Below are 19898 nucleotides of genomic sequence, written 5' to 3'. Positions count from 1 at the left end.
ATCCTAAAATCGAAACAATAAATAAATAAAACTAAGCAGATAGCAAACACAAACAGAATACAGTCATACATAAATGTACTGCTACAATTACAGATGACTAGCAAACCATTAAATCAGCTAATAGATGCATCTGCTGGCAATCCTCACCGGAACGAATATAGACTGAAATAACCTCCAGGAGGTAAAAGGTCTGTAGTATTGGGCTGTATAAATAAAATGTAAGTGGAATATGACTAAATACAAACCTGCAGTCACAAGAAACAAACACTTGAAAAGATTCTCTGAAACTTCTGACAATTGGAATCTAACTATAGTCTCCATTGTCACCAACTATTTAAAAGGTACAGAGGCGACATTTTAAACATGCAAGAAGATTTACAATTCTGGTGAAATTGTATGGCATACCACCAAACGTGTATCCAAAATATCTCAAGCCTCCAGAACCCAAGAAAAAGAGCTAACTGGATCAGCTGGTGCCTAAATGAAAATCAAGGACGATCTAGTGCGTATCATTTATATGTTGAGACTAGTTGTCAAGCGCACACACAAATCCACGGCACACAGCCTCCGCTCGGAGCTCTGGGAAAGCAAGGTGTCAGGAGGAGGAATAGCGGGGGTGTGTCTGTCTGTCTGTCTGTCTGTCTGTCTGAGCCATTTGATGTCACACCTTCCTCTCAAGGCTTATTCTCGGAGCAGGCGATAAGCTGTGAAATCAGCTTTAGTAGCATATGCTAAAGGGACGGGAGGGAATCCCAAGAATCAACACTATCATATCAAAGCATGTTGAACAACAAATGTACAATCTCGGCCTCTCACCGTCGGACCTCAGCGATTCCACTCATTCACTTTCCCCTTACTGTGCACTAAAAAGCATCCACCTAAACAGATCTGACCCTGCTGCAGCCGGCGCTCCCAAACAACGGACGTCTCGCATGGACAGCAGGGAACAGCTGCGTTCTCTTCTCTTAAAGCACAACAAGAGCCATTTCACACTGGTTCCCCATTTTCTCACAGCCTTCTCATCTCTCCGGCTCCCAGTCGCGTTCCTTTTTGAAGCAGATTTGATTCCCCACAATTCGTACATCTATCTTTCTTAACGGGCCTGAGTAAGATTGCTTTGATCCTTTTCACATGAGAAAAACGCAGACCTGCGCACACAGCCAGCCCGAAGAGGGGAAAGTGGTTTTGTTCCACAGCTTCCTCCAGATCTCCTCTCGGTTGACATGGGAACGCTGTGTCTCATTTGCATAGGACAGCAAGGATGTTTTTTCCAACTTAATGGACAGCGGGAAGTGGAGAGATTGTTGACTGGGTGCTGAACGAGAAAAGGCTCCAACGATCCGCCTCCAACGATGTCCTTTCATTGCGGCCCGTCAGTCGCATCATGAACTGAATGTCGGCAACCCAAAGCTTTCAACACGGTCTCAGTGCAACAGGTCAATCCCAACTCTGCTCTACGTCAATGAACAACACTTTATCAAAACATTCCAATGCTGTCGAATAACGACGCTGGCCTATATTGCGGATGAAGCAATAACAGTGGCAGATTACTCAAAAAGTTATGATGGTATTCTTTATCCCGAGGTTGAAGGGGGTTTGCGCTCCATCAAAGAAAAAAAAGCAGGTTGTCCGTTTCTTTCTTTCGCTGGCTGTGTTCCTTTGATCGCCTCTCCTCCAGCGTAGAGTTGTTTATCCCACCTCTTCCTGTTCAGGAGGTCTGGTGCTGACTGACTGTCAGAGGTGTCTCCATAACAGATATCACCACTTTTAAATCTTCAAGGCCAAGCATGTCGCAAACAGCAAAAAACATAATATTATTTAAAGTGTATTGACCATGGCAACCGTAAATACTTAATGCCACAGTCACAATGAACAGCAGACAGATGCACTTGTTTGGTGTGGTGAAAATTAACTGCTAATTTGTAGTCGTCATTAAATGTTAAAATTAATTATACAATCACGTAAATACCCCAATCAGAAGATAATTTGTTCTCTAGACAGTTTTTTTCTTGTTATTATAACTCAAGTGTTTTGAGCAGTCAGTAAAAGCCAAGCACTTAGCGACAAAAGTACTTGAAATGCTCTCTGGGTTTACGTTTTAGAAATGTGCAGTTGTATGAACAGAACATACACGTATTTGAATTCAAGTAGTCACCTCGACGCTTATCCAGAGCCGGACGCTGGATAAGCCAGCTGAGCTTCACTGTTTTGACCGGTGCATGAAGCTCGCCCTTATGGGATTTCAGTTTTGGCTTCCAAAGTCAGCCTGTACCAGACTCCCATGTGGATACTTCCACATGGCGCCAGATGGCACCTAAGATGGCTCCCACAGTGCGTCGGTGCTCTTTGTTTTTTGTTGTTTTTGTTGTTAATTATGGTTGTGATCCCCGGAGCTCTTTCTCCAGAAATGATCTCATGTGCATCCAGGGAACAACTTAGTGTAGAAGCCAAGGATCACAGGACTTAATGACTACAGGCCCGTCCCTCTGACCTCTGTATTAAGTCTTTTTAATGGCGAGTCCGGTCCCACCTGAAAACCCTCACCGACCCTGAACATAAGCTCCATCACCAAGAAGGCTCAGCAGAGGTTGTTCTTCCTGAGGCAGCTGAAGAAATTCAACCTGCCAAAGACGATGGTGGTGCACTTCTACACGGCCATCATCAAATCCATCCTCTGCTCCTCCATCACCGTCTGGTACGCTGCAGCCACAGCCAAGGACAAGGGCAGGCTGCAGCGGGTCATCCGCTCTGCAGAGAGGGTGATCGGCTGCAATCTGCCTCCAGGACTTGTTCGCTTCCAGGACTCTGAAGCGAGCTAAAGAGGTTGTAACCGACCCCTCTCACCCTGGACAAAAACTGTTTGTGCCCCTTTCATCTGGCAGGAGGCTGAGGTCCATCAGGACTAAGACCTCCCGCCACACAAACAGTTTCTTCCCATCGGCAGTCATGTCAAATTCCTTGCATTCCTAACATATTTTGGCAATAAATGTTCCTGATTCCTGATACTCCCACAGTGGTTTTGATGGTAGAATGTAATCTTTCATTTTTGGGCTGCCAAGCCACCTCCACCTCCATCACCGCTGAGGATTTGCAGCCGGCTAGGAAAGAATGGTGAAATGCTCCGTAACAACCTCTGCATATTTTTCGTTACAGTTAATGCAGAGATTTCTGTCATAATAAAGAAACACAGATTCCAATACCACACTCTAAATAGGCCGTTGCTTACAGTCGTGCATGGTCACTCCCTAAAGACACAGTCCGAATGAGAAGCAAAACAAGAGAGGTCAGCCACTCATAACTGAAATGTTGTTGGTTCAGGGGCAGCAGAGGTGCTCCACCATGTGTCATTGCACTGGAGGGTGCCATCTACACTGCAAACCAGCAGGACTATAGCTGGATTTCCCACTTCCCTGCTTACAGCCGTGCTACTGTAGTCTCTCTGAGTTAACAAAGCGAATGGTTTTGACCCACCGTGCTGAACAAAAAAAGTAAGGGATTGTTTGCCTTTAAAATATCATTTTTCGATTAATAGAGCTTTAGAATCCATATATATATACACACACAATAATTTGCTGAATATATAGCATATGATAAATAATGTGTTAAATCTGACATCTTAATGGCAAATCTTTGATAGATAGACAGAATTGAAGATTTATTTTTCAAAATACACAATGAAATACTTTGAAACATCATTTTTCAGAGTTCATAAATGTTAATTAAAAATCCACCATAGTCATGGCATAATAAGCGTATTGGGTGTGAAAGGAAGTTGAATTCATTGGGATCTATAACTGAGGTGAACATAAAGGAACAAAGCGACCCATTTATTAACCGAAGACAAAAGTAATTTCTCAAGAGATTTGACTACCTCATCAATCTTATACCAGCATCCTCCCTTTAGTGCAGGTTATGAACATCGCACACTCATTAATGTAGAAAAAGTACAACATTGCATCTTGAGTGGCTCCTCCTCATCAACCATTTACAATGCAGAGGCATGTCATCCGATTGATCAAGTGACCAAATGAAAAACAAAGCACTGTAAATTATGCAAAGATTGAAGTCATAAAACCCTGGAGGTGCCAGCTGCACACAGGCTCATAAATTAGTTATCAGTGGACACTGTATTACCCATAATGCCAGCGTACTCAAGCAAGACAAGGACGACTTGTTTCTTTACCATGTTTACAACTTCATCACATCCCAATTAGAATCATAACAGCAGCGGACTGTCCTATAATATTTAAATTTCTAACAAACCACAGCTTTGTCTTTTTGCAGGAACAGGGAACAATTTAAAATAAGCGGTGGATTGGGATTTATATTGCAAATACACATACATTTAAAAAGGCTTCTCAACTAACCAAACAAGCAGACAGAAAAAGTAATTGGAACAAAATAATTTAAAATGAATAAGAGAAAGGGGGTGGCATCTTAGGACTCATCACGTCACAAGGACTCCTTTACGTGAGGAGGTTCTGACAGCACTGCTAACGCGGCAAATTCACCCTTCGCTAAGTCCTGCCCCGGCCGCAAGCCCGCCAGCTGTCACTGACAATGTGAACTCCTTGGTAACTCCAGCTGCTCATTCTGAGGAGACGCACTTTTGGGGAAAAAAACCCAAAAGGTATTCTTGAGAAAAGCAGACAGAAAGGTCTTCAGTATGTCCTTGCAAAGATATGCAGGATGTCAATGGGTTTAACAACTAAAAAGAGGTTAAAAGATAAAGTCAGAAGCTAAAGCCGACGGATCACGGCGTAAAAGTGAACCGCAATCAAAACAGAAGACAAAAAAAATTCAGAATCAGCACTGTAAAGCCAAGCGGGTCTTTATTCACTCCTTAAAATCATTAAAAAGCAAAAGCAGCATGTGTGTTCTTTCAGTACACCGCCAACAGCTAGCAAAGCATTAAAATACTAAATGCTAGTTGAGGATTTGATTCAGATTTGCTTTATTTTCACACGGTTTTGGGGGATTTATAGCTATTCACGGTTACACATAGTGATAGTTGTTACCTGATGAGGTTGAAACTGTTTGAACAGGAACAGTGTTGACCTAAATTTAATTCTCGTTCATCTCACAATGTGAACTACAGGCTTTAGCTTCTATCTTAATAACCTGTTCTGGCAGCTGATTCCATTTTGACACACTAAATATATTCTTCGGATGCATTTTGTAGATCCTTCTCTCTCACTAGTTACATTCCTCCAGAGAGTGCGGTTATAGTCAGTGTTGGCTCCACAGCTCGGAGAGGTTGAGGGAGTAGCAGCAGGGGGCTTGGCTTAGAGGGGGTGCAAGTCAGGGCATCCAAACACAATGTTTCTTAACAAAACCTGCAATGGGATGTTATGCTCTCACAAAATAGAGCACCACGGCACATCAGTCATCACAGGTAATTACCCAAAAGTTCCAACCGATGACATCACAGGTGTGCGATGTCTGTACCTGGGCCTGTAATTTGATCTTTGCCAGCAAAATCAAGCATGTAATGTAGCTGTCGCCGTAATGTAACACCAGCAGCTCGACTCTAATGTGTAACTCCAAACGAGGAAAGGTAAACAAACCCCTTAACACCTTAAGCACAGTCATACACAGACAAAAACAAGATTGCATTTGCACCAAATTCCACACTAACAAAACATATAAAATGAATTATTAAATAAAGTAAATGTTAAATCAGTTTGGTTAAGTGTCGCGTACCAGTGCTGACCTATTTATTGCCTTCTGTGAGACGTAATCAGAGGAAGCAAGGGAGACCCTTTGCACTCATGACGGGGGTGATTAGCCATAACAGACCAAACTAGAGATAGCATTGAAATACACAAAAGAATAGCATAGAAAGCACATCTAGACGAGCAGTTTGAGCTAAAGCCTTATCCTTCTCCGGTTCATAGATACCAGGAAAATGAATTACCTGATCAATGTAAGGTCAGATCAGTGAGACAAAGAAGCTTGTGAGAGCTCAATGTATCTGATGCTCTCTAAACTGTCAGGCCAGACTCTCCCTTCACGATCTCTTCACAACGTGCAAGCAACCTCAACTTTAATGTGAGAACCGGACATGGCATCAGTAAACTGAAAACGACATGCTTATGTTTACTAATCCAGCTGGTCAGTGACGGACAGAAAGGAAGGTAAAAAGGTAAAAGGTAGCAACCATCCAGTCGCCTTTAGTTGGAGCAATCACTTGCTTAAGAGCCATCTTTTTAATACCCTGTGACATGAATAATCACCTTTACATACAGTAGTTTTTCCATTTTTCCTGCCCTTATGCACACTTATATAAAATACATGTATATTTCCCTAATAAACCCCCATTACATTGAACTCAACATAAATGTACGTCATGCTCTTAAATCACTACCGCCGCAGGTGCCTTCCTGTATGTGATGATTTTCCTGCTATTATGATGAGTGATTCTTAACTGAGTGCTCGCATGTGGCGGTGGGAGAGAGAGACCCTCAGTGCAACAAGCATCCTCAATGTTCACTTGACAGAAATTATGCTATTAGCTATTATGCAGTTGGTGTTCATTCGGTTTTGCCTAATTATGTAACTACTTTTTTTATGGCCACCTCTGACAAGGGGATGCGTTTTTGTTTTTTTAATGTTCCCTATGGGGAAGCATGCTGAGGTGACTGGTGCTGATGCGAAAAGCAGACATAAAAAGTTGGGGGCGGAGTTGAGCCTGTGTATTTCGGTTGGAAGCACTGACCCTAAATGGGAAACTGTATAATCAACATTACAGTATGTGCTTTTGCAGCGCTGCTAGCAGTAGATGAAAGACATTTACTGCGGGCTTCGAGTGCTCTCATGATTATAGTAATGTGCTGAGGTAGTTTGGTAAACCCTATGCACCTGTTTAAGCAATGTCCTTTCACGGACAGAAATATCCTGTCAGGACGATGAAGCAGTATTCTAGATGACTGACAGTGATGAACTAAATCAGTAAAGAATGGATGTCAATGAGCAGCATCCGAGGATATATTTGAAAGTTGGGTATGATGGTTAGCTAAAGTGTTTCCCCTAGATTTACAGCTTCGGGGGCCTGGAGGGGGCTTTCTTACACGGAAAGTAAAATGTCTGTGTCGGTGTCTCGTACACAATGCTTTAATAAACAGCCCTTTCTCTGTGGCCATCAACAAAGCCACATGTGCATTGAGCCAATTAGGCAAAGACAAAGCTTGGGTCTGAAGGCCATGCTGCCTGACAGGTGCACAATAACGTACGTTTCATATTTACAGCTGAGTGGCCGCAGCAAACGTGCAAGTGTTCTTTGTCAATCGTGGCCGAGCCGGACGAGGTCAAACTACACCGTACAGCCAAAGTAACAAGCAGCTAGGTCAGTTTTAATCATGTTTAGCAGACTACAGTGAGAGTGTTATGGTAAAGCTGCAATCAGCAAGGGGCTCTAATCATACACCATGCACATTTTGATAAAGGCCATCACATTTAATAATGGAAAGCATGTAATAAGCAGTAACGAGACGTTGGCTGTTATCCAGCTGAATTATCGGTCAAGAAAAAGTGATGGATGCAGGACTTGAGACAACCTACAGGGGTGTGTATTGTGGGGGGTCATGATAGGATGAAAAGTGTGTATGATGGATTCAGTAACATCTTTTGTTGAAATCAATACCATATAGTTTTTTTTGTTCTTGCCTAAATCTAATAACACTGTATGAATCCAATGGTTAAAAATTTGACTAAATAGCACTAGAACATATTATAAAAGACTATTAACTGCATACCATAACATCTCTGTGATTTTCCCTCCCGTCGACGATTAGAGAACCTGCAATAGGAAGCTCGAAAGTAAACCCACATGCAGTGCAGTAAGTAGATAGTGACAACAGAGCCCGGTGGTCCACTAAACCGCTCATTTTCTCTAATTCAGCGCGAACGAGGCACAGATCTCGGAGGGTCAAATCCCTCAGCCTTAGTCATCTCATGACCACATTTTATATCTCTAAACCCTCGCTGAGCCCAGTCCATGTGGGTGCCACCCCCACTCTGCCTGCTTAGCATCAAAAATACACTATCCGTGTCACAAGGCAAATAGCTCTGCACAATGGGAACCACTTAGCCACGTCAACTTAAACACATGCAGCTGATGCCAGACAAAAGAACCTTTTTTTATGTAGATCTTTCACATCAGCGGGTGACTTTTAATACTGGCTTGGCTGTGATGGTCACAAGGTTGCTCTCTGTAATGAATAGTCATTTCATAGTAAAAAGAAAAAAGAAAAGGGAATGATTAGAATTATGAAGCAGGTGATAAAATGTCTGGAAAAGACGTATTTTTCACTGTAACAATTCATAAGCCAGGCGGGTCTGTATCAGCACAGGCAGATATATTATTGTCGTGTATGTGTGGGCCAATAAGCAAAAATACCAATCTCCTTCTAAATCCAGGAAAAAACTTCAGAGGACTGAGCAGTGAATGTATTCCTATACTATGCATTGCTATCTACCCCTTATCTGCAATGCAGATGGTCGATCGATTAATATATTGTATTGTTCTATCTGCTTGTCAAAAGGTCAGGACATCCACTTAATCCATTTTTAAAAATCTATATCTGGCAGAAGCTCTGTGCTGAATGAATTTGAATGATATCTTCTTTAGATCAGAGAGCCGGATTTTACTTTTCGTTGCTCACTTTTTGGAAGACGCTTTGCATATGTCGTGGGCTCAACAAATAAATATAAAACATACATTTCTCCTTTTAAGAGTCCACTTAAGTGGCATATGGACCACCACATAACGCAATCCACTAACCTCCTTAACTTCCTCTGAATGCTTCAAAGGATTCTGGTATAAAAGACAGAGTGCAGTCATTTGTATTGAAATGGGTCTTTTATGTGCCAACGAAGCTCTGTGAGTAACATTCTGATGAAAATACGTCTCAGTGATCCTTCAAAAACATAGTAAAAAGCACAGAGATGGACTACCGGGAAGCTTCAATGCAAAAGATCTCTGACCTCAGCCTCATGTTCTACAGATTCACTGACACATAAAAGAGTAGTTAATAGGCTGCATCGGGAATCTGGTGATTAATATAAGACTGCCGAACCACTGTAATATCTGATATTAAACCTGTCAAATGGTTGCATCTGCGCTTGGAAAAAACAAGGCCTCCCCCCCCCCGCACGCGTGTCACTGATGTTGACAGACATCCCTGAGCCCCCGCAAGACACTTTGGTAGTAATAAAAGGATTTTCTACGATAATGTCGGCTGTTTATTTTGAAACCTCGGAGTTGGTCTTGGACATTAAACGTCAACACACCGGCTACTCCGCCCATACAGCCTCTTTGGATTCTCACACTCATACGGATGTAATGTTGTTGTTATTTAACACTAAACTGAATTTTTTTAGAAATGCTGGCACGCGGTTTTCTTCAACGCAGAGAACCGCAGAGTTTAAAGCGTTTCTGCAGTTATGACAGACACCCCAGATGTAGCGCCAGCCACCCTCTAGTCACAGCTGGAACACACCCAGTCGGGACTAAAGTCAGAGTAAACAAATAAATAATGCAAATGGCCTAAATTAAACTTTCAAACTTTTTTGCGCCTAATCCGCATGGAGAGAAGGGCAAACTGTCTTTTGTTTCTGGTCAATTAACTTGTCATTACGAAGAAAACTAATAACAGGTCACAGGCAAAGGCACATTCATGTATTCCCCAAACTAATTAGCATGTCCACTAAATACCTTCCAAGGGAGGAAAAAACTTTAAAAACAGATGTTGACTAGCTAGTTACAATATCTCAATTGTCTTAATTGTTAATTAAAGAAGAGAATGAAATCCCAGCCTTTACTAACCTTATACTGTTGGACTCATGTAAGATGAGGTGACAGGTCTGACAAAGAACGGACACACTGTAGCTCTGGCATTGATTAACTGAATGTAGAAAGATCATATTGAATGATATATATATATATATATCCACATCTAATAGGTTTAATAAGTAGACTGACATGCAGAACGACTAAAAAGTCCATTATTGATGGCAATAACAATGAATGTATAAGAAAGCTGTAGACGGTATGAATGTCAGAAGGAGCAATTAGAAGGCAGAAATGCAGACAATCGTAGACTAATGGTGGAGGAAGAAAGGAACTATCATTTCAAGAGATGTATGATTGTTAAAACAGATTAATGCAAGCAGATCAGATCATCCTTCAGTCTCCAGCACCACCCCTGTGTCTTCAACTCATCTCCATGCTCTCCGCAGCCTCTTATACTGGGTCGGTACTGCTGTTTTCCATTTGTACACTTCAATCCACTACAGCTGGCAGAGTTTACTACTTGGGCTATCTGTCACTGATCTGATAATGGTGTTCTTGCTGTGCAATACGTGCCCTTCCCCTCATGGAAACCGGGAGGGAGATGGTGGTAAATCATTACACAGGTTTGCGACCCACAGAGTCTCTTCTGAATATGTGAAAGAACATCACTAGAAATTGAAACACCAGAAGGAAGTAGAAAAGAAAGAAAACGAATATCAAGCTATAAAGCTTCCGTTTCCTCTTCCTCCCACGATACACTTGGGCCTAAATCATCTCAGGCATCGCAACCCACGAGTTCTCTTATCAAATGACATTGAAATGGTTACCCTGAGGTGTCCATTGTGCTTATGAATAAAGACATATTTGCAGAATGATAAGTAAGTTATGATAGTAATGCACTGTAGGGAAGAAAATCCTTCATGATGAAATCCCATCTTCACAACTTATCCTGTTTCTTCTTCACTTTGTAAAACATGACTGCAAAAATTCAGAAACATGAACAAAGCACAGAAATAGCCAACTCAGCCAACAGTACTGCGTTAATGTGTAACAATTCCCCTCATAACTTCCTAGACCTTATTGTCCGTCCTTCTCTGCTCCAAAAATTTCTATGAGAAAATGTTTGTAGGTATCCGAAGTTGAAATGTGAAACCCAGAGAGACAAACTCACAGCAACTCATATGTAGTTTTAGTCCATTTCCACTCTCATTGACTTTGAACACATTCACCAAAACAACCTTAAAGTGTGACAAGCCTCTGGTGACAACACTTGCAGCCATAACAAGCTAACTAGTTAACGAGCTAACACGCTAACTCGCCGGCCAGCTGCGAGCAAGTTGGCCAGCGAGCGGCAAACAGCTGTTCGGGTAGCCGGCGGTCCTTTTCGGGGTCAATGAAATAATGTGTTTACTTGAAAAAGCGATTCCGTCACATACCGGGGTGCCGTCAGAATCTTTCTAAATACAGTGATATGGATTTTTGGCCGTACCGCCGAGCTCTATGTTACAGCTCTTTACCCAGAAAAGAAAATCAATTAATACTGAACAAGTTCAAACAACTCAGCTGAAGTCAACCATTCAGATTGCATTACTGAGAACATAGCCCACGTAAAAACAACATGATTGAGTCATACCTGAAATCACGACCACAAGGCAGGCAATACTCAAAACAATGGCACTGAAAAGACCAAAACCAACAGTGAACAGATCCAACCAAGAAATATTCCCTGTGTTGCCATGCAGCTGGATACTCTGTAGCGTATTCCTCTCTGCCACAGTCCTCTATTGCATTATATTTTGCTTCCTTATGATCAACACTGTTTAGTCAATCCCACATGTGGTCCCTGGCTTCACAGTATCTAAAGTCACAAAAAGATAATATGCATTTTGCAGCCATTGGTTTTCCCCCTTTAGTGAGAGCTGTTAAAGATGACCCTAGCGAAGGCTAACTAGCGACAACGAATGTCACTCATGTTACTACAAAGGCTTAAATTTAGACTTTTGGGGTTTTGCTCAAATCCTGCTACATTATTTGACGTATTTGCTTCGGCACCAGAATGCATTTTGTGTGAAGCGCTGATGCAACAGACAAGATTAGATCATTAGTCAGCCATGGGATTGTTGCAGCCCTTGTTAATTACTATTTTATCTCTCTCACACACACACACACACACACACACACACACACACACACACACACACACACACACACACACACACACACACACACACACACACACACACACACACACACACACACACACACACACACACACACACACACACACACACACACACACACACACATCTAGCTGTTGTGGGTAATAAGGAGGTGAAGACTAAATGAAAGCAAACTACTAAGCAATGCGAGCATGAGGTGCAGGTGTGGATTTTGCGGAGCATTGTCAATATTTAAAGATAATGCTGAGGTGGAAGAACATGTAAAGCCCTTCTGCTCTTCAAGAGGCCGCTCCATCAAAAAACAACCAAACTGGGAAGCCAACCGCCCGGTTGAAGGATTAGTCTCACACTTGCACCTGTACCAGCCCCCCCTAAGGTTTTCCTTTCCATCCTGCAGTATGAACAAGACCCTCTCTGGCTTCTTAGTATAATTTATGCCCGCTCACTTCAGTTACCAGAGTGTTTTATAACCTCTTTACTGACTTTCTCCTTATTAATACTTAAAGGGAAGATTCTCCTGAGGTTCCTGTCTTCCATTTCAACAATGAAAATTGTATACACAATTAGCCAGTACTGAAGCTGTAGGTGACCTAAAGACCTCACAACAGTCCAGAAATAACCGCAAAAGGTTAAGTGAAGATACTTAATATGCATGGAATTTGATGGCAGCTGAACGGTGGCTTCAAGGAAACCGCAAAGAAAATTCTGTGTCGTTATGCTAATTTGACACCATGTTATGACCTTCGAAATATAAACCCACTTGCCAGTTTTATAACCCCCCCCCTCACACTCAATAGCACATCCAGATTGTAACAATAGATATTGTATCTATAGCGTATCTAAATGTGATGTTAATAGCTAAACACAGCTATAAAAAAAAGAATAACCCTTAGCTGCAGATCTGAATTGTGAGAATTTGCAGATTCTCTTCCAGGTCCATTCAGGCCACTTAACACACCTAAGTGAAAAGCAGCCAACCAGCAATGACGTCTCTGCTTTTGCTGCAATGTTATGTCAAAATGTCTGCAGAAAAAAAGCCAATGCAGAGAGCATGGTTAGACATAAGCAGTAATAAGATCACAACCCGAGTTTAGCTTTAGTACCAAAATGATACAAACCGTTATCCAACAAACGGCCATATTTAATTATTCATTCAGGTTGGCTGAACAGTGTTAACAGCCTTTCGGCTAACAGATGTTTCAACAAAGGAAACATGTGTTATCAAGCAAGCAGCCACGAAAAAGTTGGAATGCTTTGTACATGGTAACTAAACATTCTTCCACTGTTGTCATGTTAAAGGAAATGGTTGTTGACTCTGACCTGTCAATGTCGTTGGACATTTAGTAGAGCCCAACCTAATACTGAGCAAAGATATTAGACAACATAAGGCATCCAATGGAAGTGGGTGACTTCATCCTTGCTGCTGCATTTTGAATGTAAATGAATCATAGCATGACTTTACTAAAAGACACCTGTCAGATCGCAAACTCCACCAGAACCTCCTACCGGACTCTATAATGCTCTGAGGTTAGTCGGTTCCTTTCTGCAACCATCCAAGTATGTCTGAGACGAGCGCTCTATTGAGTAGGCAATGGACCCACTTAAGGTGTTATTAAACGTTATTAAATTGCCTCCTGATCCTGTCAAAAGATCGTGTGACTGAATGGAGTTTCGAAGGGGCACGCAGCGCGCCTCCTGCGGCGCGCACCACCGCTCGCGCTCAGGCGGAGGGCCCGGGGGGGGGGGGTATCGCATGCCAGTCGTGCGCTCGTTCGAGTGCCCTTATTGATATGCATATGAGGCAGAATGCAGAAGTCAAATAAGAAAAACTGCAGCTGTGGATGCTCAGTCGGTGAATGGGCACGTTCCTCTCTGAACGTGTGCGTGATCACTCGCGTAATAGCTCATTGAAATGTATCAAAAAGCAGTTTGATGGCGAGTCTAATGCAATACACAGTCCACCGATGGGGTTATCATCCTTTAGATAATCCAAAGTGAAGGCCAGTGCGCTAAATCAGTGTTTGAAAACTTCACCCTCCAGAGATTAGCGGACACAGATCACAGTTCAGGCGAACGACTGCGTCTCGCCGATGGATTCACTGGTCCTTTCACGGCCGGGAATGGACACAATACTGTGACAACATCGGCAATGCATCGCCCCGAACCAGCTTCCATTTCCTGGTGAAAAAGACAATTACGCAGCGAGGACCAAGGAGACGTTTGGGCTGTAGCTCCACGCGGGCGCATCGTAACGCGCCTGGAACATGACGCCAGTCGCCAACAAAATAACAGGAAACTTCTTACCATGTTTGCGCTCCAGAAGCGCGTGCCAAAAAAATCTCTTTAGGACGGGAAAAGAAACCACAGATATCGGCCAGCAGGACAGCTGCAGTGTTGTCGCGCCGCGCACATCCGCGCTGTGCCGCGCTGTGCCGCCCTGGCGTCTTTTAGCCCGACGCAGCGAGAGACAGAAGCACCTCACCGAGGGGACGCATCCTATCCTGGGTCTATAATGCAAGACGGCCGCACGGAGCAGCCCGTGTCTCTCTCTCTCTCTCTGTGTGTCTCTCTCACTCCCTCCCCCTCTGCCTCCCTCTGGTCATGACGTGTGAAGCAGGTAGGCTAATCTTATTACACCGGTCAGCAAAGGTGATCCCGTCTAAAGCTCCGTTACCCATCCTCCAACCGCAGACCTGCTGGATACAACTCATGCACCCAAACACACACACACACACACACACACACACACACACACACACACACACACACACACACACACACACACACACACACACACACACACACACACACACACACACACCTGAGATAGATGTAACATATTTAACAGAACGTCTTCCCTATGCAATGAAGGAGAAGGGAAAGAAAAGCCACCAAATCCACTCACAAAGGTCAAACTAATCCATAACTTATTACAGAGTGTGTGGACACTGTCTCAGGCAGAGGGGACCTGCCGTGTCTGACCGAAGTTCGATACCAGTGCAGCTGAGGAGTAATACCACCGGAGGCGTCTTGCTATGATTCACCTGTCACTTTGCAACAATCACTGGCCTTTTCTTCCCTTCAGCTTCACCGGGAACAAAAGGCCTCCCATCAATATACTCTAATTAGATGTTGTGGTGGCTGAATCACAAATAAAAGGTTGCTACTAATATTGAATTATAACAGCAACTACCCAAAAGCTAACAAAAATTCAGACAAATCTCCTGCAAATATGAAATTACATTTCTCCAACGACTGATTTCGATCATGTAAATTAAGGATTCCTAACCTTTCTCTAATGTGTCTGCAATGTGTCTGATAGTGGTGTAACTGAACTTATTTTAGAGAGGATGAACAGTACTGAAGTTCAAGCCGTTTTAAATCAGCAGCAGTATTTTGTGAGTTCTGATAAATGTTACTGAAAATATCCAAAGTAAAAGGAAACCTCAAGAAAGTGCCAAACAAACAAGTCATCAGTAGAGGTAAAAAATGCTGAAAAGAAAGGACCAGATATAAAACTTAACATTCTTTTAATGTACCCATTTTTATACAATGACACGTTAAAGAAACCAGTTTCCAACGAAAGGGTATCTGAGGCCCGTGTATCTCGGACAAGAAAAGGTCGGGATCCTCTGCTAAATATTACTACGGACATGCATAATTGAGAGCAGGAAATTCATACTTGGCCTTTGAGAGCGGTAAGAATCTCCACACAAAAGGTCCACTTACCAGCATTTGGAATTATAAACTGCATCACACGCTATCCATTGTATGGATCTCTTCCAAATCTCTCCTTAACGATCAATTAACGATCTCATTAATAAGAGAGCGCATCGTGTCAGTTTGTGTTTGTTGGCAGCTACTTAAAAAAAAGAAAAAAAGGATGTAGCTGTATTTTTAGAATTATTATTATTTGTTGATTTGTGACAACACAAAGAACCAACGTGCCACTGAGGGGTTGCTTCCAGTGCTTAAACGGCTCGCAACAGACATGCTGTATTTGTAAATGATACGTAACCATTATGTCAGGAACAGTAGGAGACCACTGCATATTTATGCGAGCTAAAATTCTAAGCTAAAAAGTATAATAGAAATAGCCCTCTAACAGGCATGCGGAAGCCCCCCGGGTGAGTATGCAGAGCTAATCTGGGTTAAGTCATCACTACCTCCACTTGGCCCAGCTTGTGTTTGGTGTGAGGAAGGCTTGGAGCAGAAGCTCTAATGATCAGCCCCTGCCACGGCACTAATTCTCCCTCTCGTCTGGTCCCTGTTGCTGCAGAGAAACGAGGGGCCGGGGGTTCAGGCAGGAGTGAAGACAGTCCTCAGAGGAGGGTGATTAAGGGATATGCTGCACTTGGAAACCTGTCTCTTCTCAGTGCCCCCCACCCCCCCAATGAAGCCGTATTAGTGATAAATTACCAGGCAGACATTATAAGTATTCAGGTTTGTCTTTGTCTATTGGAATAAAAGCAGTAAGTGTGAAATCACATGTCAGTTAATAAATCACAAAAAAAAAAACTGTGGTAAAATGATTAACAGTAACTACAGGCACTTAAAATGAACAGGCCTTTCACTACTCAATATTCTATTATTCATAATATCATTCTTTAATTAACTTCAGTGTATTTTCCCATCTTAACAATGTTGATATGAAAAGGAATATGTAGACAGTCTTTTTCATCTAAAAAAAATGAAGGAAGAGGGCTTCCCTCTCAAAAAACAATTACACAGGCATGACATACTTTGGACCAGGCGCGGCCTAATTGACTTTTGAGATTCTGTCTATTCTTCTCAGAATGCACAAATTTGCATCATTGTTTTTGCCTTTTGTCCTGTACAACCAGGGAATAGAGGATAGATGAAGGGATAGATGAAGTGAATGCAATTTGAATCAAACACAATGTATAGTAATTTAAAACATATAAACACCGTACACATAAACATTCTGTCACAATGTGATGTTAAAACCTGGGGACGGATGCTAATTGCCGTCCTTTATGGATTTCTCCCAATTTTATCCCCAAAGAGGGTTTTTTGGGAGTTTTTTCTCCTGTCAGGTAGTAAATGAACAACTTAATGTAAGGCAGCCAACTGAGGCAAATGTCTTGAGAATTGGACCACATGAACTGTCTTAGATCTTATGATAAAGTGTGAAGAACGGTGATCATTAATGATGTGTTGTAATGAAGGTGTACTAGTTAAAAGATGAAGACAAACTATGCATGCTTTGTTATATTCACTCATTGAGGCATAACGCCAAATGTATCTACATTGAATGCATTGGAATGTGAGGGACAGATAGGACAGTGAGGTTTCAGGTTACAGCTGCAGCTTCACACCTCGATGTGAAGGGGACAGTCCAGGAGGGGACACTTTGAAGGAGAAGCCAATGACATTCAAATGCACCAAAGAAGAAACACCTCAAGAGTTTTCAAAGGACCAAAGCGGGGAAAGGACTGTTAGAATTTTCCTGCAGCCGCTTTGATAAGTCGCTTTAGACTTGCTCAGAGAATTCTCTATTTCGCGAAATATTTTACTGTTCGCTTTGTATTTCACTTTGTAATTGTATTCCTTATAACGTTGTTTAGTTATTAATTACTTTTTGATTTTTGAATTTAAGCAAGCTGACTCTTTTGATTCTTCATTTCCGGCCGGGACCAGAACAAAGGAGTGAGGCCTCCCTCGAGAGCTTTCCGAAACCCTAACATATTCCATCATGAAAGCAGGTATAATTATTAGTGATAATTATTATTAGTGATGTTGCATTATTACAGCAACCTGAATTTCCCTGGATTTAGAGAAAGTGTTTATTCAATCTTTCTTTGAATGGAAGGTGCCTTGCGAATCCATTGAATGCTGCCGAGCCATTCAAATGTTTTGGGACCATTTCAATGTTTGAATATGACCTGTTGTCAATGAGTGTTTTCAGACTGTTTTGAATATTGATCGTGCACCATCCATTTAGCTTCATAGAAATATTGCACTAAATGCGTCAAACAACCAGCCAGTCAACGCGGATCTGGAAAGGAAAGCCAAATGCTTTCCTCTTATTTAACAAAGAGTCAAACCGATGGCGCAAGATCTGTGAAGCAACGGCAAAATGAATGATCCAATGTCGGTTTTTAGGAGAGCGCGGTCATACCTGGATGAGCAGAAAATGAACACAACTCCTTGGATGTCTTCTTTCTAATCACTTTTCATATTACATTACCTCTTTAAGGTGAGCGCTTAAAGTACGTTGTCAACAAACTCATCAAAGCAGCGCCAGTGAGGATACAAGCCTGGTAAGAGAGAGGAATCAGGAGTAGGAAGACTCTGACAACAAAAATGCATGCTTCATCGTGATAGGTTTTTTTCACTGGTGACATATTGAACAATTCCTCTTGTGGAAGCGTAATTTCCCTGGACTGGTGTCTATGCACAGCTGTTCAGTTCAAAATTCCTCTGCCTGTGAGCTCCCTGTAGGAAATCCCATGGGAGTTTGTACATGCATATTTCACTGCATGTGCACACACAGATCTAAAGCTGCAAAATTGCTGAAAGACTCAAATTTTAAACCTGCAATTGAACAACGGGCCTCTTTTAAGAAGTATGCACGGATAAAAACCTTGATTATGCAAAGCAAGCGAAGGCAATCAAAGCTTACATAATTTCCTAATTTTGGTTTACGTCCTTGTTCTTCTTCAGTTGCTGAGGAACTAATACTAGGCCTGGACAATTTAGCATAGCCAATATCTTTTATCCTTATAACCGGTGTGGTGTTTCAGGGTACCTCAATAGTCACTTTGTTTATACTCCGGTTTGATTTATTTACATGACAAAGAAAAGTTAGCATTTATTTAAGAGATGTTATGCAAAATCTTTAGATTTCAGTTGGTTTGTGCTTGTTTTTATCATTTACAAAGTCGTCAAAGTCCATCAAAAATTTCGATACATGACTGGACTTTATTATACAGTTTCCAAAACAGCGCCCCTGCATTTGCTTATAGCTGTAACTTGACAAATCTGCATAAGGACACATTTGAGACCAAAAAACACACCAGAGCGCCAACCAACTTTTCTACAAAAAAACAGGTACTTAGGCGCACTTGGCGAGTCCGATGTCATTAGCTATTTATGTATACATGTGGGCAGAAGGCAGCTTCCCACACAGTTAAAAGTTAATGCTGTCTGTGGTGCGTAATGAGAGACGACGGTCAGTATCCTGTGTGAGTCTTCATCAGCATGGCAATTATCTCTCTAACCTTATTAATTAGGTTGATTCATCTCAAAGGTAAAGCATGTCCATGAAATGGTGGCTAGTTAGTTCAGATGGTCGAATTGCCCAAAGGTGGGCACAGATCCATGGTTGAGTGAGCCACAGCTTGGAGGAAACCAACACACACACACACACACACACACACACTGTTCTGCTCAGGGTGCTAGTTTCTATGGTTAACTTTATTCCAACTCCAGGCTTCAACTAGCACCCACCACTATTACCGAGTATAACAATTGAAACTGGCTTTGCGCAAATGGAAACGCCGAAGGGATCTTTGTGTCTGTTGAGGGGAGTAAGTGCCAGGGGACATTCGTAGTGGGGCACTGAAAGCTTGTGGGTTATTGAGAGGTCAGAGCAACAGATGGCGGACAAGCAAGAGGGATGGGGAGGGAAGTCAGAGAAAAGCCAAACATCATAAGTGTGTGTGTGTGTGTGTCTGTTTGTGTGTCTGTGTGTCAAAGAGGTCAAAGAAAAAAAAGTTTAGCATAGAATATTCAAGTGCTTTAGTCTGCAGTGATTAGTTTGTTCAAAATCCCGTGTGCTGGTGTTTCTCTGCTCCTTTTTATGCAGGAAATATGCTAGAGTTTAATTCTACGAGCTAATGTGAAAATGTCTTATGCATTCCGGTGGACATTGCATAACTAAAGTATCTTACTGCTCCCAG

At 42.2% G+C, this 19898-nt stretch overlaps 1 protein-coding gene across 5 annotated transcripts in view; it reads right to left on the bottom strand.

Annotated features, from left to right (window-relative positions):
- The window catches only part of LOC120820728 (protocadherin-15), a 152592-nt gene that overhangs the window by 107478 nt on the left and 25216 nt on the right, over positions 1-19898 (bottom strand). Inside the window, exon 1 of one of the 5 annotated variants that reach the window (XM_078104495.1) lies at positions 14278-14539. The exons of the other annotated variants lie outside the window; for them this stretch is intronic. The gene's annotated coding sequence lies outside the window, so the exon portion shown is untranslated. Of the gene's footprint in view, positions 1-14277; positions 14540-19898 lie in introns of those variants that run through there. 5 annotated transcript variants of the gene reach the window in all.

This window comes from Gasterosteus aculeatus, chromosome 6, assembly GCF_964276395.1.
Source record: "Gasterosteus aculeatus chromosome 6, fGasAcu3.hap1.1, whole genome shotgun sequence".
Classification (NCBI taxonomy): domain Eukaryota; kingdom Metazoa; phylum Chordata; class Actinopteri; order Perciformes; family Gasterosteidae; genus Gasterosteus; species Gasterosteus aculeatus.
This window is presented reverse-complemented; position numbering and strand designations above follow the sequence as displayed.